Source organism: Otolemur garnettii, unplaced genomic scaffold (genome assembly GCF_000181295.1).
Source record: "Otolemur garnettii isolate 467f Iridium unplaced genomic scaffold, OtoGar3 scaffold00079, whole genome shotgun sequence".
In the NCBI taxonomy this organism is placed as follows: domain Eukaryota; kingdom Metazoa; phylum Chordata; class Mammalia; order Primates; family Galagidae; genus Otolemur; species Otolemur garnettii.
In genome coordinates, this window is record NW_003852474.1 from 1,089,474 (window position 1) to 1,105,823 (window position 16,350).

Genomic DNA, 16,350 nt, shown 5'->3' on the forward strand with positions numbered 1-16,350 from the left:
TACTTTGGGGCAGATTCCTAGTAATCACATTGTGGGGTCAAATAGAATGTCTGCATTTAGCTCCTTGAGGATTCTCCAAACTTGTTCCAAAGAGGTTGTATTTGTTTGCATTCCCACCAACAATGTAAAAGTGTTCCCTTCTTTCCACATCCATGCCAACATCTGCAGCTTTGCGACTTTGTGATGTGGGCTATTCTCACTGGGGTTAGGTGATAGCTAAGAGTGGTTTTGATTTGCATTTCTCTGATGATTAGGGACCATGAGCATTCTTGTCTTTTTCAGAGAAAGTTCATTTCATGTCTCTTGCCCAGTGATAGATTGTTTGTTCTTTTTTTTCTTGATTAGTTTAAATTCTCTATAGATTCTAGTTATCAAACCTTTGTCATATTGGTAACCTGCAAATATCTTTCCCCATTCTGAAGTTTGTTTGTTTACTTTGATTGTTGTATCCTTAGCTAAAGAGAAGCTTTTTTATCTTAAGTCCCATTTATTTATTTTTATTGATGTTGCCATTATTGATATCTTCTTCATAAAATCTTTTCTAGGCTGATATCATCTAGAGTTTTCCCCATGCTTTCCTCTAGAATTTTTTTGTCTCACTATATTTAAATATTTTATCCATTGAGAGTCAATTCTTGTAAGTGGTGAGAGGTGCAGGTCCAGGTTTAGTCTTTTACACCTGGTTGTCCAGTTCTTCCAGCACCATTCATTGAACAGGGATTCTTTTCTCTTTTGTTTGGTTTATTGACAATCAGATGGAAATATAAGGCTGGTTTTGTCTCTATGCTTTCAATTCTGCTCCATAGATCTATGTCTCCATTTTTGTGCTAATACCATGTTATTTTAATTGAAGAAATTTAATTATTAAGTGATGAGATTAGAAAGCTACCACTTCATCACTTCTAATGAGTTGGTGGATTTAGGTGATTTGCGTCAATGGCTGTGGAAACCACTTAATGAAAAAAGTTAAAGGGTAAATTTAGAATTTTAATTAGGTTAAGAACATGATAATCCTCTTCTCAAACACACCTGGTAGATGTAGGATACCAAGGTCTCACAAGCCTTCTGTAGGACACAACAGGAAGACCCTGCTACCATCTGAGATGGAAGAAAGTGCTGCATGCCAATACCTCTGGCTATAACCACAAGCATGAAGCACCCATTGTACTGTAGAAAGTAGCCAGCCCTATTCTATGTCAACCATGTCACTGCCATCATCTAGTAGTGGTCTGGCAATAAAAGAGGTGGAGAAGGAACTATTACAGGAAAAAAAAGGAGACATTAAGAGACATGCCAACTCAAAGCTACCTAGGAACATTTGTGGCCATAATTCAAATAAAATAACTCTAAAAAGACAGTTTTTAGGAAAAATGGAAATTTATTCACAGACCAGGTATATGATAATACCAAAGGATTATTGTAAGTTTTGTTGGGTGTGAAGATGTTGTTATGGTTATGTTTTAGACTCTCATCTGTTAAATAAACATACTACTGTATTTACAAATAAGAGGATATCATGTCTAGGGTATGCCTTATAATACTAGAGGGGTATGAGGGAGGGCAGGGTGCTTGAAGGGGTGAAATTGCAACAAGATGAACAAAATGAGTTGTTGAAGCAGCTGATGGGATATGAGTTTCATGAAGTATTCTCTACTTCTGTGCATATCTGAAAGTTTTATTAATAGAAAATAATAAGAAGAAAGCCAATCATCAATTCTAAGCCATACTGCTCTCCTGGCAGCAGAAGAGGGCCCCAGAGATTTGGAATTGCAACAGTCACACTGCTTCTGGCCCCATCCAAGAGGGATGTTTGGTTATAGCCAGTATCTCTGACAACACTGTTCATTCAGAAACCATGATCTGAGTCCACTAGACCCCAGAGCTTCTCTAAGACAGACCAGGGTTGTCAGCTCTTGCTAAACCACAGGAAATTTGAAAATTTTCACCCATCCCCAAAATGAGTAAGTCATATTTTGATTGTGTCTGCCACAGTCCTCTGGGGGATCTTAATTATATGGCATGGCAGAGCACACGGCAGCAGTGAAGGGAAGGCACTAGCCCTCATCCCCAGGAAACTCATTTCAGTAAGAGGAAAAAAAGGCAATAAAGTTGTCATTGCAATAACGCTTCACCTTGTGAAGTGTGGATGCCTCAATACAGGGATATGTTTTTTGTTTAGTAAATTATCCCCTTGTCTGCTAAGAATAGAAACCACAGCTGTTTAGACGTGCCAGGGAAAGTTGCTTTCTTTCAAAAGTATTTTCTTTCCTCACAAACTCACCTAACTCTGGCAGGTGCTGATCCAAATCTCTTTGTAGTCCTCTAATTAGCTACAATTAAACTTGTACTAATGCTACTATAATGAGACCTGTTTGCTTAGAGTTAGTAAGAACTATCATTTTTCCTATTATTATTCTTCCATTCCCGAGAGAGTACAGGCTCTGGACAGCCATCTCAGGGGTGATGGTTAATTTTACGTTCTTTGGATGAGGTTAACATTTAAATTGGTGATCTTTGGGGAAGCAAATTGCCCTTCATAATGTGGGTGAGCCTCAAATAATCAGCTGAAGGTCCAAAAAGAACAGAAAGACCGGCCTAGAAAAACAAGAGGGAATTCTCCAGCAGAGGCCTCCAGACCCTCTCTGCACTGCTGGGTTTCTGGGGCCAATAGCCTGCTGGTCTCCACTGCAGAATATGAGCTTCCCAGCCCTTCCACAATCACACAAGCCAATTCCTTATATAAATCACATATGAATATTTATATCATATGTATAATACATGCAAATACATGAAATCCCAATTCTACTAGCAAAAATCTGGGCATTTAATTTTATAGAACTGCATGACTTTTAAAAATAAAGTGAATTTCTCCTTCTAATTATTTGCAAGTTTATATATACATGTCTTATTTGTTCTGCATCTCTGGAGAATGCTAGTATATAAGGGGAAATAAAACAGTTCATTTGCCTTAAATGTTCAGGTTCCTTACCTCACCACCTCAGACCTCAAAGCATATAGAAATGGTTGGAAACCAGTCAAATTCCTGGGTAAATCCCCCCAGCATGGGTTCTGTGTGAGAGACTGGGCCCCTACACCTGCCATAGTGTGGATGCTGTGGCTTTGCATGCAGCTCCTCACACCAGCAGCATGTCTTATCTCAGCTTCTCCTTTGTTGACAAGCATATATTTGTTATTGTTCTTTTAAGTAATATGTGCTTACCTTTTGAAAGAAAATTTCAATCTTCAAATCAAGAAATATAAATCTAACCTCTCATTTAACTTCCACTAATTACTTGCTGTGTAATTTGGGGGCACCTTAAACTCTCTCTGTGTGAGTTTCCACAACACTAGCATTCTTAAAATTCCTACTTCAGAGGTTTATTGTGAAGATTAACGCAAAATTGTAGGGTCCCAAGATGGAATGCAGAATGTCACCAAACAATCTGACTGTATTGCTAATACACCACGGTCTCACTACTACGTGACTGCAGGAAAGAAAAGGTGCTGGCCAAAGGCCCCTTGGAACCTATAAAATTTTTAAAAGCAAAGGAAACTGTACTGAGTACTACGTGGGGTGGGAGGTGATGTCCCACAGAGGCACAGGTTCACAATTTGGACACTGCTATACATGTACACTGGAATTGAACAAATAAGTCGATTAATGATTCATGGCAGATGGTTGGGATTTACAGATAAGCAAGGGGAGGAGGTCGGAATGATCCCTGTGGTGATAGAATAGAGTTAGACACAACAATATGAACTCATGTTTAGATTAACATAGACAGAGAGGGTCAGCTACGGAAGTAGTTGTAGATGTGCATATATGGGGCTTAGTACACACACCTGCTGCCTGGCCCAATCAGTCGAAAGGGCCATGAGTCTCCATGTGCACCAGTACATCCAGCACCCAAGGCTTGGTGTCTAGTACTATTCTCCAGTAAAAGAAATCAGGGGTCCTGGAGAAGTGGTAGGTCCTAAAATTCATTGACACAAGATGAGTCTGTAGCATCAGGGATTAAGAACATGGTCAAAAGAAACAAAAAAACTCACAATGATAGGAGTCTGACAAAGGACACAGACCAACTGAAAGAGCTCCCACAGGCTGGGCCACAAACGTGGCATTTGAGCCACAAATAAAGTATTAGGTCAGAACTCAAAGTTTAAAATAAACATAAAATAAACACATAAAAAAAAAAGACCATTTTGAAGTGGTATTTGTAATTTGGGAATGTTGTGGAAGTACAACGACAATGGAGCCATGATTATGCAGTAGAATATCCAACACACCTAACAACTGAACCCATCAGTTGTAAGTGTGAGACGCACAGTGCTGTGTGATGTGCACAAGGGAAGATGCGGGAGGCCTTCCACAGCAACTAGTCCTGCTTCTTTTGCTATGGTGTTGGAACAGTTCACATGCTCCTCACAGAAGTCTACCAAGCAGTGTGTATGTGAGGCAGGAGTTAGTGGAGCAAACATGTAACACATTCTTAAATAGCAAAATGGAAAGTCTTCATCCCAAGAATATTATGTGCACTGAATGAAGACAGTGATTTTGTAAAATGTTCCTCACTTGCTATTTTATAGCAAAATGGAAAGTTTTCATCCCAAGAAAAAGCAAAGTTTTTTTGATTTTTGTGAATCTCAAAATTTTTATAATGACATAAGTCATTATAGACATGGCCTATAGTGACATAAGTAACAGATCTGCTGAATTACTAAATAAATGGAGGAAACGGGGTGAGTTTTCAATTCTGAAAAATTGCAAATCATTTATGTAGTAGCGCATAAGTTAAATATAAATACCAGGTAAGTGCGGGTTATATGTGGTGACCCCCTTCCAAAGAGTATAGTATGGAGAGGGGAGTAACTTCATAGTGGCTGACAAGCACTGCCTCAGCCAGGTTTTCAAGGCCAACACCAACAGTGCCAAGTTGTGTCCATGGCCCATACCTTGGGAAGGTGTGATGAAGATAGCACTTTACTTCTGTGGTCTTGCTTCCAAAGACATACCAGAAAAATCAAACAAATCTCAAGTGAGGAACATTATACAAAATCCCTGTCCAGTGCTCTTCAAAACCATCAAGGTCATCAGAAACAAGGCAATTCTGAGAAACAGTGGCTGCCAGGAGTATGCTCAGTGGCCATGACAACTCAGTGGAATGTGGAACAGAGAAGGGATGTTAGATAAAAACTAGGGATAAAACATGGACTTGAGCTAATAATAGTGTATCAATTTTGGTTAATCAAATGTCTGTCACAATGTAGGATTTAATAATAGAGGAAACTGGGTATAGGGCATGTAGAAACTCTCTGTGCTATCTTTAGATTCAGAAATATTTCTATAAAACTAAAACTGTTTCAATATATATATATATTTTATTAAAATGAAGTCATAGTTCAACTTCTCTACACAGTAAATGGCAACTCAATAATATTGGTTTCTACCACCATCACTATTTATTACTATAGTTGAATTTTTATTAGAGGAAAATTAAGAGAATACTAGCTGGACCATAATAAAACAAGTCTTAAATACCAGCCCAATTTTTACAACAATGATCAGAGGAGGATTAAGAAGAGTAGTGAACCTTCTCTACTGATTTTAAAGTTAGAGGATTAAATGAAAAGAAAAAAAGGGGGGGGATTACCAATAAAACCGAAGCTAGGTTACAAAGCATGCATAAAATAATGGTATGAGAAAATCTAGTTTCTTTGTGTTGCAAAGCTTAAATAGAGATATCTAAGTAAATTGACAATAAAATAAAGAAGTATTTTTCTGGCATTTATAGGGGAGTCATTATGAAAGTTTTGAGACAGAGCATGTTATGGTCCATTATTCACTTCCAAGAAACACAGTCAGCAGAGTTCTTCCTGATCCACCTGTGAAAATTTCATCTTGCTCAGCTAATTGGTGTTGCCAGGAAGGCTTCATTTGTTTCCATCTGTGCAGATTTTATGTTTCTTGATTTTTGAGTTTCTCAAAACCTTCATAATGACCCACCTATGCAGTGTCAGAAAGAGCTCAAAAGACAATGCCAAGTGTGCCTTTCTCCCCCTTCAGAACCGAGTTCCAGTTTCTGCCATAGCTTGTGGTACACCAGTTTCCCAGGAGTGGTATAACAAAGCACCACATATTGGAGGTTCAAATAACAGACATTTATTCTCTCATAGTTCTAGAGGTAAGTTTACAATACAGGTGTCCTTAGAGGGGCTGGTTCCTTCTAAGGCATCTCTCCTTGGCGTGTAGATGGCCGCCTTCTCCCTGTTGTCTTCCCTTTGTGTATGTTTGTGTCCTAATATTTTCTTGTAAGGACCATTTTCTTGTAGGGCCAGCCTTAATGACCTCTTTTTTTATTTATTTTAGAAATTTAAAGAGATACAAATGTTTTAGTTTACATGGATCACTTCTATAATGCTGCAGTCCCAGGTATAAGTGTGTCCCTCACCCAAAGAGTGTTCATTGTACCCAATACGTAGGTACATAACTGATCATCATGGAAATGAAAATTAAAACCATAGTGAGATATCACCTTTCTCCAGTTAGAATGGCTTTCATTAAAACATCCAAAAATAATAGAAATAGCATGGATGCTTATACACTGTAGGTGGGACTACAAATTATTATAACTTCTATGGAAACAGTGTGGAGATTTCTCAAAGAACTAAAAGTAGACCTACCAGCTGCTGACCTCTTTTTAAGATAATCACCTCTGTAGAGGCTCTGTCTTCAAATACATTCATATTCTGGAGTATGGGATTAGTACTTCACCACCTATACTTTGGGGGGGTTCACAATTCAGCCCATAATACATGGTCTAGATCAAGGGTTACTGTGCGATCCTGTGAAGAGACGTATGTCAAGTGCCCGACAGAGAGCCTGATACAAAGCATGTGTCCAGTAAGAGCCTGGTGACATGAGGGGGCTAAAGGGAAACTCTCTTGTTTGCTTTGCCTCTTTCTCTTCTCCACACATCTGGGGCTGGCCTTAGGCCTGAGGTTAAGCTAAGTAGATGCTATTTCCACATTCTTCTGTTGAGCCCCTGATTCTTCTTCCTCCTCATTCTCACTGCTTCAGGTTGTCCCTCTGAGAACACAGAGCTCTCAGGCCCTCTGGGTCCTCCAGTGTCACAAACAGTATTCTGGGGAAAGAAGGGAAGGCTACAGGGACTAAATGACTACAACACACGAAATCAGAGCCAGGTGCACGAAGACGCAAATCTCGGAATCTCAGTTTGCTCGGCACCCCAACTTGCTTTTTCTAAAGTCATTTTCTGAGTCAGATGCCCAGGTGTGAATTTGTCTGAATTTCTCTGTTCATGTATTGCTAATCCCTCAAAATTTTAAAAAACTATTAATAGCCCATATTTATAGATTCATATAACTTTTCATAGTACTTTTATATATGTGACCTAATTTTCTCTAAACAGGCATATGATGGTGTAATATAAATAATCCTGGCCCATTTTACAAAGGAAAGAATAAACCTAGGGAAAATGCTACTAGCTGAGGGCCATGTAACAAGGACATAAATCCAGGTCTTTTGAATTTTATCCCAGGAAGCTACACACTTCTTACTTAAGCCAGGATAATGAACAGAACATTAAAATGGAATAATTAGACGTTTGTCTCATTTGACTGATGAATTTTAAACTTTAAAGTACCAATAATTACATTCATAACCTAATTTTTTGACTAGTTGAAGTATATTTCCAATACTATTTATTTCTGTATGGTGAAATGAGTGTGTGTGGGCTTGCTATAAACTTTTGCCAGGCATGACTGTGTTATGGCTGTGCAATATAATAGATTTAAATACACAAACAAAATTTCAATAAGCTTATTTTTCTGGCTTGTCTCTGTAACTTCTGGGAAATTTACTGCTGTGTGTAAACACAAACGATTTTCAGATTAATATGAAATAAAATACAGCCTAAAGAAATTCATCGTTTTAACCATGTGTTTAGTTTCTTAGTAGTTACCATTATAGATTTATAAAAGGAGAACTTCAGTCTATGAAACCAAGTACCAGATACTTTCAAAAGCAACAAAAAATGTAGCACATTCTGATTGGAAATACTATAGCTTAAAAGAAATTGATTTCAGATTCTGTTTCTGGCTGTGATGGAATAGTTGCAGTGACCAACATTCCCACGAAGAATAATGAGAAAAATTGTATTAAATACAAAAAATACAGGGGGAAAAATCTGTTTGCAGGTGTCCATGATTTGATGAAGTAAAAGCAGAAGGCCAATGTCCTGTGAGAAGGACCTTGGGAGAAGTGGGCCTGTGTGCCATAGCTTTTCTTGGAGGGAATTGCCAACTCTGGTGTGTGTGGGGGGGTAGTATGCAGGAGGCGGGCCTGGGCACGTGGCCCCTGCCGGGGGGAACAAGCAGAAAGCACTTCTGGTAATCTCCTGGCCCTTGAAATTGGGACTTGATACTGCCAACACAGCAAGACTTAGGAAGCCAAATCAGGGGATAAAAGAGGTACAAGGCCAGCCAGCCTGCATTAAGATTCATCCCTGGAGGCATTTTCTAGCATTTGCCTTTGCAAAGAGCAAGAGGATTTTTTTTTTTAAGCAGGGATTTACCCAAAAAGGAAAAAAGACATTTTATAAAAAAGACATTTGTATTCAAATGTTCACAGCAACAAAATTCACATTCACAAGGACGTAGAAACAAGCCAAGTGCCCATCAATTCATTAATGGATCAATAAAATGTGGTATGTGTATACCATGGAATACTACTCAGCCATAAAAAGTGATGGTGCCTAGAAGTATCTTTTGTGACAATCTGGAGGGAATTAGAGACCATCCTTTAAGTGAAGTATCACATAATGGAAAACAACCACCACATATACTCATACTAAATTAGAAGTAGTTGCTCAATACCTATAAGTTCATATGGAACCAAAACTCAGTGAAATTTAAGTGAGGAGGTGGAGAAGGGAATACGTAAATTCCCATGCAATGGGCACACTGCACTGGTATACTGTATACTTTTTCTGAGCTGGGGACACACCTATAACTCTGACTTTATTCACTCAAAAGCAAACCATGTAACCAAATTGTATGCACCCCTATAACAATCTGAAATTTGAAAGACCAAAAAAAAGGGCAGAAGGTGCAATGAGGAGAATTAAAGTTTTTTTTCCATTTTAGTTCTCTAGGGAGAGTCCCACCAAAGTGAAGAGGCCCTGGTAGATCCCCAGGGCCATGGTTGGAACTCGTGGGGAGGGTCAGCATGAGCTGGAAGTAGATGTGGCTTCACAAAATTCTAACTCCACATCAGCTCCTCCAAGTGGATTGAGATAATCAATCCCTGCTCTGTCTGCCTTCCAGATGACAGACAGGAGCCTCTGTGGAGTGGCATAACATCTTCCAGAGCCTCTGTAACTCATACAAAATGTCTAGCATCCAAACAAAGTGTCTAAGCATGCCGAGAAACATGACTAGGAGAAAGTAAAAATGTAAAAGAAACAAGTACATAAAATAAAAGTTCCAATAAAATGAATAATGAGAATATATACACACATGGATATATACACATATAATCATATGTTGTTTAACGGCAGAGAAGCATTCTAAGAAATGCATCATTAGGCAATGTCACTGTTGTGTGAACATCACAGAGTGCTGAGTGTCTTTATACATACAGAGACGGCACAGCCTACTACACACCTAGGCTGCATGATATGGCCTGTTGCTCCCTAGCAACCAACCTGGGCGCCTGTGACTGTACTGAATACAGAAAAAATACAGTATCATAATTTTATGTGACCACCATCACAGATGCAGCCCATCATTGCCCAAATCATTGTTATGCTGTGCATGGCTGTATATATATTAGAAGAACTTCAAAGAAACAGCAGAGGGAAAGCATGTGACTATGTAGGGAAGCTGAAGAAAGCTTTACACTAAGGAGGGGGCATTGGGACTGAATCTTGAAGGAAGGAGGAGGAATAGCAAAGGCTAAAACTATAGAAGTAAGAAAGACAGCACAGCAAGCCCAGGTCAGAGCCCATGGAGTCAGGGTAGGATCTAAAGCTGGCAGGTGTTCTAGGGCCTCTAACTGTCTCCCAGAAAACCAGGAGCCAAGCAGGGGCCATTTGGTCTGTAGCTTGGTCAGATTGTTTTAAGAATATGGTATATGGAGGCTGGGCAAGAAGGGAGTATGTTCATGACCGATGCACTGGTTAGGAGACTTTCAGTGGATCCACGGAAGATGTCAGTGGCCCTGAGGATGTGGAGGTGGGGGCAGCATTAGGAAATGAACTGAGCAGGCCTTGGCCACTACTTGAAGGAATGGAAAATGGTAGAAGATGACTGTGAGATGTTATCTTGAAAGCCTGGCTAGCAGTGGTTGGCATTAGTGAAATTAATAGATGTAGGATGGGGATGAACTTGGGAACAGGGTGTAAGTAGGTTAAATGCAATAAGTTTGACCAGGGCAGGATGCCCTGCACTGATTACAGGCCACTCAGATGAGATAACCATAGGCGCCTCCCACATGGTCCACTTAGAAGTAGAAATGTGCATTTCTAGGGAAAGACCTGGAAACATGCATGGGGATTTATTAGCACGTGAGAGGGATTTGAAGACAGGACAGTGAGAACTTTAATAGTGTGAAAACTAAGAGAGTGAGGGGTACCACGATTCATGGGTCAGAGAGATCAAATGGACATTTTCTGGCCATTGTGATTATCTGTATTATTGTGTCAAAGCCATGGGCCAGGTGTGGTGGCTCACACTTGTAATCCTAGCACTTTGCCGAGGCAGGAGGATCCCTGGAGGTCAGGAATTTCAGACCACCCTGAGCAGGGTTGGGACACCCAACTCCTTACTAAAACAGAAAAAATTCGCCTGCCATGTTGGTGGCCTCCTATAGTCTCAGGGTCTTGGGGGCTAAGTCAGGAGGATCATTTGAGCCTAGGAGTTTGAGGTTGAAGTGAGGTATGATGATGCCATTGCATCCTAACCTAGGCAAGAGAACAGGACCCCATCTTAAAAAGAAAAAAAAAAAAAACTATTAGCAGATGAACTTCCGCTTTGGAAACTTACCTTTCTCCAATGCTGCATGACTCACTTGACTCACTTAGTTCCAACTGTGTGCACTCCAGGGCTGTCAGTGCACAACTTCCTCATCCTCAGCTTCGTCACCTCAGGTGATGACACCTGATCTAACACACTCAGTGGTCAAAAGACACAGAATGCGTGAAAGGTCATGGGGAATTAGAGCCCCTCGGAAGTAAGACATGAGGTCATGGTTCTCTTTGTGTAGTCAGATAGGAGGTACAGCTTGGTGGTTAAGGGCTTGAGTTTGGAATTTGACTTAGTTCTAGCATTTTCAAGTTGCTTGGCTTTCAGTAAGTCACTGAAACTCTCAAAGCCTCACTTTCATTGAAATGATTACCTCTACCAGGCATGAGAAGCACGTGCAAATAAATCCTAGCTCAGCCGAGCTGATCTTAATGGTACCCAGCTCATAAGCTATTGTAAGGATTAATGAAATAAGGCATGGAAGTTGTTTAGCACAGGGCCTGAGACAAAGTAAACTCTCATGAACCATTAGCTCATTCTGTGCAAGGCACCAGCCAAGGTCAAATTGTGACTTTCTTCTTCCAAAGGGTGCGTCTAGTGTTACAGCAGGCAAACTGGAGAAACGCATTACAAAAAAATAGAAATATCATACCCAATGCATTGCTTTTACTTATAAACTCTCCACATTACTAAGCATGTTATCAATTACAAATTGGCAATATTAAAAATGAAGTTTTACCTATCAAATATTTCTCATTAGCTTTATTCATCTTGAGAAAAGACAACAAATCTCAGCTTAAACTGATAAAGCAAACTATTAAAGTTTTAATTTATCTTATGGACTATTTACTGGTGACACATGACATCTTGGCACAGTGCACGGAGACAGCTGGGACTGGACTGGGTGACATGGGGGTCTGCATATGAGCTGTCTGCGTGGGCGCCAGTGCTGGGGGTAATGCGAGCTGGCATGCTCAGCTGGGATGACACTTTCATCAGAGAGTCCAAGTGGCTCTGACACGACAATTTTAAGAACATCCCAATTAAAGTGTCTTTCCAACTTCCCCAGGAGGGAATAAATGTGAAAATACAAGATGATGAGATGTGACACAGTTAATTGAACTGATCTTAGATGATTTTGGAAACCCACAGGAGTGACCTATCAGAGCCTGGAAATGAAAAGGCAAGTGGCAGGGACGTCTCAGTGTGGTGTCCACATTGCCCAGGGCCCCTGCACTGGCTCCCAAATATTCTGTCCTCCTATTGTGTTCCTGTGTTGGGACTGGAGCAACATGCAAGCAAGAGTATTTTTTACTACCTGATAGTTACTTGATTAATCACCAAATTTAAACTCAACATCTTATTCTATTCTCGATTTTCCTGGTATCTGGTTAAGTAATTCATTTCTTCAACGCATGGTCACTCAGAGTTCAATTGTCACAATAGATGTGGATGTATGTGGTGGTGAGGACACACCCTGAACACAGGTGTTCTAAAAAGAATGGAAACAGATCAATGGGCTGAATCTTGTTAGGATTCACTAAATGACTGAAGCTGGACGTGTTCTCAGGGAGTGGTGAGGGCATTTGTGTTACTATGGGAAAGCAGCATTTTTCACTCTGAATGTTCTCTCCAGCGGCCAGGGACAGAGAAAATGTCCTGCACTCTTTGAAAACTTCTAATTAATAAATACATATAAGAAAAATAATAATAAATAAACAATAACTCTACTTGTTTGGCATGGTTAGGATGTACAAAAACCCTAAGCCAGGGATTATTAGAACACAGAACCCATGGCTTAGCCTCATCCTTTTGGTTTTCAAATTATTCACCTATGAAACTCGCAGGGGTGTCCAATCCATGGCCTAAAGCCTCATGCAGATCATGTTGGGACTGTGTTGCTTACCTGTGGGCAGAGATCATGAAAATTATGCATAGACTTTTTTTGTTTTTTGAGATAGAGTCTTACTTTGTTGCCCTTGGTAGAGTGCTGTGGCGTCATAGTTCATAGCAACCTCAAACTCTTGGGCTTAAGTGATCCTATTGCCTCAACCTCCCAAGTAACTGGAACTACAAGTACCCATCACAACACCTGGCTGTTTTTAGAGACGGGATCCCCCCCCCTTGCTCAGGCCAGAATTGAACTCCTGAGCTCAGGGAATCCACCCACCTCGGCCTCCAAGAGTGCAAGGATTACAGACAGGAGTCACCAAAAAAACTAACTTTTATTGGATACATGCTATATATTGGGCACAATATTAAGGTTTTATACACCAGAACTAATTAATTTGGGGGAAGTGATCATGGAGCAGAGGGGGGAGGGGATACATTAGATGGGACATTTAGAGAATTTGTTGTGTGCGACTCACTCAAAAGTTGATAAATTTGGGTGGATGGTTCTCTTCACTAGGGGTTCTCTTTACTCATAGCCCTGAGATGGGGAGGGAAGTAAGAGAAGGTGGCATTTGGCAAAGTGGGACATTTAAGTAAAGTCTGGGAAGATACCACCTGCTACCATAGGAAGGTTGGAAAGTAGGTGGGAAGGGTTAGACCCTAAAATGAAGTAACATCCAGAGAAAAGTTATAGTTTCATAAGGAGACAGGGGAAAAGTGTCAGGTGGGTGTGGGAGAAGCCTGCAGAAAGTTGCATTGAGCAAACAAAGAGAAGAAAGAGGATTTCAAGAAAGGGGAGTGAAAATAGCACCAAGAAGTGTAGGAAGGTCATGTAAGATGAGGTCTATGAAACCTTATTTCAGGGACAAGTGGGAGTGTTCGTAACCTTGAGCAGCAAAGCTTCAAGGCCACGCTAGTCACAGGAATCAGGGTGTGGGAAGGAGCGAGTCAGGTTGCAAGTGCAGTGGCCCGTTCAGAGGGTGAGGAGGAAGGCAGAACTGGGCATGTCTGGTAGGGAATTGAGTGCTGAAATAGACTTTTGCAAAAAGAAAATTTTTAATGCAGGAGTTGCTTGAGCCTGTTTAAATGCTCAACGGAAGGAGAAAAGTGAGAAGAACAGAAGAAAATGCTAGTGACAGAGAAAGTAATGAAGGGAGCAAAGAGAGAAGGAGACCAGGACACCATCACCAAACCTAAGATATGTTGCCTCAGAAGTTCTCAGAATTCTAGTTTTCAAAGTTTGATAATTTCTTTATCATATATTTGGAAAGAGTCTTAAGATCCGGCTATTTTTAGAGACAAACTCTCACTCTTGGTCAGGCTAGTCTTGAACTCGTGGCCTCAGGCAATCCACCTGCCTTGGCCTCCCAGAGTTCATGATTACAGATTGCAGCCACCAGCCACTGAGCCTGGCCTCTCATCGTCTTTTAATGAGTGGCTCAAGACAACTCTTTGTCTTCCAGTGTGGACCAGAAAAGCCAAAAGGTTGTACACCCCTGCCAGTGGGCTGCAACAGACACGAAGAGGCAAACACCTCTCACCATTAGGTAGGGGGATAAGTACAGTGACCTGAGGCTGGTGCCTTGTGTCTGGAGTTCTGTTAGAGACACCAGGACAGCTAATCTTCCACACAATGTTCATCTGTCCCAGAAGGAAAGGAAGTCCACATCCCTGGCTCCCTGGAAGGGCAGGTGCTTTCAAGCTGCAAAGAGAAAGTTACGTGGTCCTTGAAAGAATGCAGAGGGAGTCGTGGCATCCAGCAAAGTCACCCTCGCTCCCTCCCAGCCAGCTGCCCCCAGCACAGCCCACTGATACATGGGAGCACCACACAGGAAGGAGCATCACCCTGAGAGCCTTCTGCTCTGGAGAGCTTGTCCCTAACCCAGTGTCTGTCTATCATGGTGCCTCTACTTATGCAGGGAGACCAAACAATGAATTCCCACTCTCTGTGACCTAAGCTCAAATTTCGTCAAGAACAGATCCATGTAGGGCAGTGGTTCCCAACCTGTGGGTTGCAACCCCTTTGTAACAATGAAAATATATCCTGCATATCAGATATTTACATTACAATTCATAACAGTAGCAAAATTACAGTTATGAAGTAGCAATGAAAACAATTTTATGGTTGGGGGTCACCACAACATGAGGAATTGTATTAAAGACTCGTGGTATTAGGAAGGTTGAGAACCACCTAGGAGGTTCTAGGGGGTGACAAACTAAGGCCTGCAGGTCAGATCCAGCTACCTTGGGCTTTGATACCATCCATGCAGGCCAACTAGTGTGCAGAGTTAAAGAGTGGCTGGTACAGCCCCCTTGCTCCTCATCTGATGTCTGATGGCTCCCCCCAGTCCCTCTGCCTGCACTGGCTTCTACCTACAGACTGAGGACTCTGCTATTGGCAACTGCTTAGCACCAAAGAGTGATATTTCAGTCAGGAGCCAGCAAGTCAGGAAGTCACCTTGCTCTAGTCAATCTACCCACAGTGAGATGCCAGGCTCTGCAGGGAGCTCCCCCAGATCTGAGTGTCATGGAGTAGATAGTGAAATTGACCACACCACTAGCTCACCTCCCCAAGCTGCCTCCTCCCCAGCCTGCCAGGCTCTGCCTCCTTGGCAGTCACTCTTCTTCTAGGAGGTGCTCCTAGGGCAAAGGAAGCTCACTACCTGGACACCTGTCCCAGGCTACAGGTCAGAGCAGATCTTCTAGGTGGGTCACCCTGGGTACAAGCCATGGCACCCCAGGAATAAGTGGCTTCAAAGAGAGTCCAATAGCTGTGGCAGCCCCCAAAGGCCCCTGAAGAGTGACAGGCAGGCCAAATGTAGACCAGTCCAGCATATCCTTCGCAGGCCAAGCTATTTGTGACATGGCGTTGAACCCTCTGGGCTAGCACAGTGGGTGGCACAGAACACAAGGACACAGCAAATATTTACAAAGCACCTAGACTGTGCCAACCACCATCCTAGATGCCAAGGTACAGTGGTGACTCAAGGTCTCTGCCCTCCTCATTCTCCTGTTTCTTTAAGACATGTCCCTAAATTACTCCACTCACCCTCACATTCCCAGCTCCTCCAGGAAGCAAGGTGTGAGAGCAGATCCGCCCAACTACCAAGACTGCGCCCTTCTTCTCCTCCTTGTTACGCAGCAGGGTAGGCACTTAATAAACATTATGTGAAACTGAATTTGAAATCTTCTAGAGCTATACCTGAAATATAACTTAGTCATGAGAAACAATAGGAAGGCCTGAGCACAAGGAGTAAGTCACAGAGGCTAAGTACGGAGCCAGGAGAGAACATTCTGAAAAGACAAAGGGCAGGGAAAGGGCTTGGTCCTGGGCTGGGGCTCATGGGAAGCTCAGAGGTAAAGTGAATGTGAGTGTGGATGCCAATCTAAGTAGTGAGCTGTCGCTGTAACCAG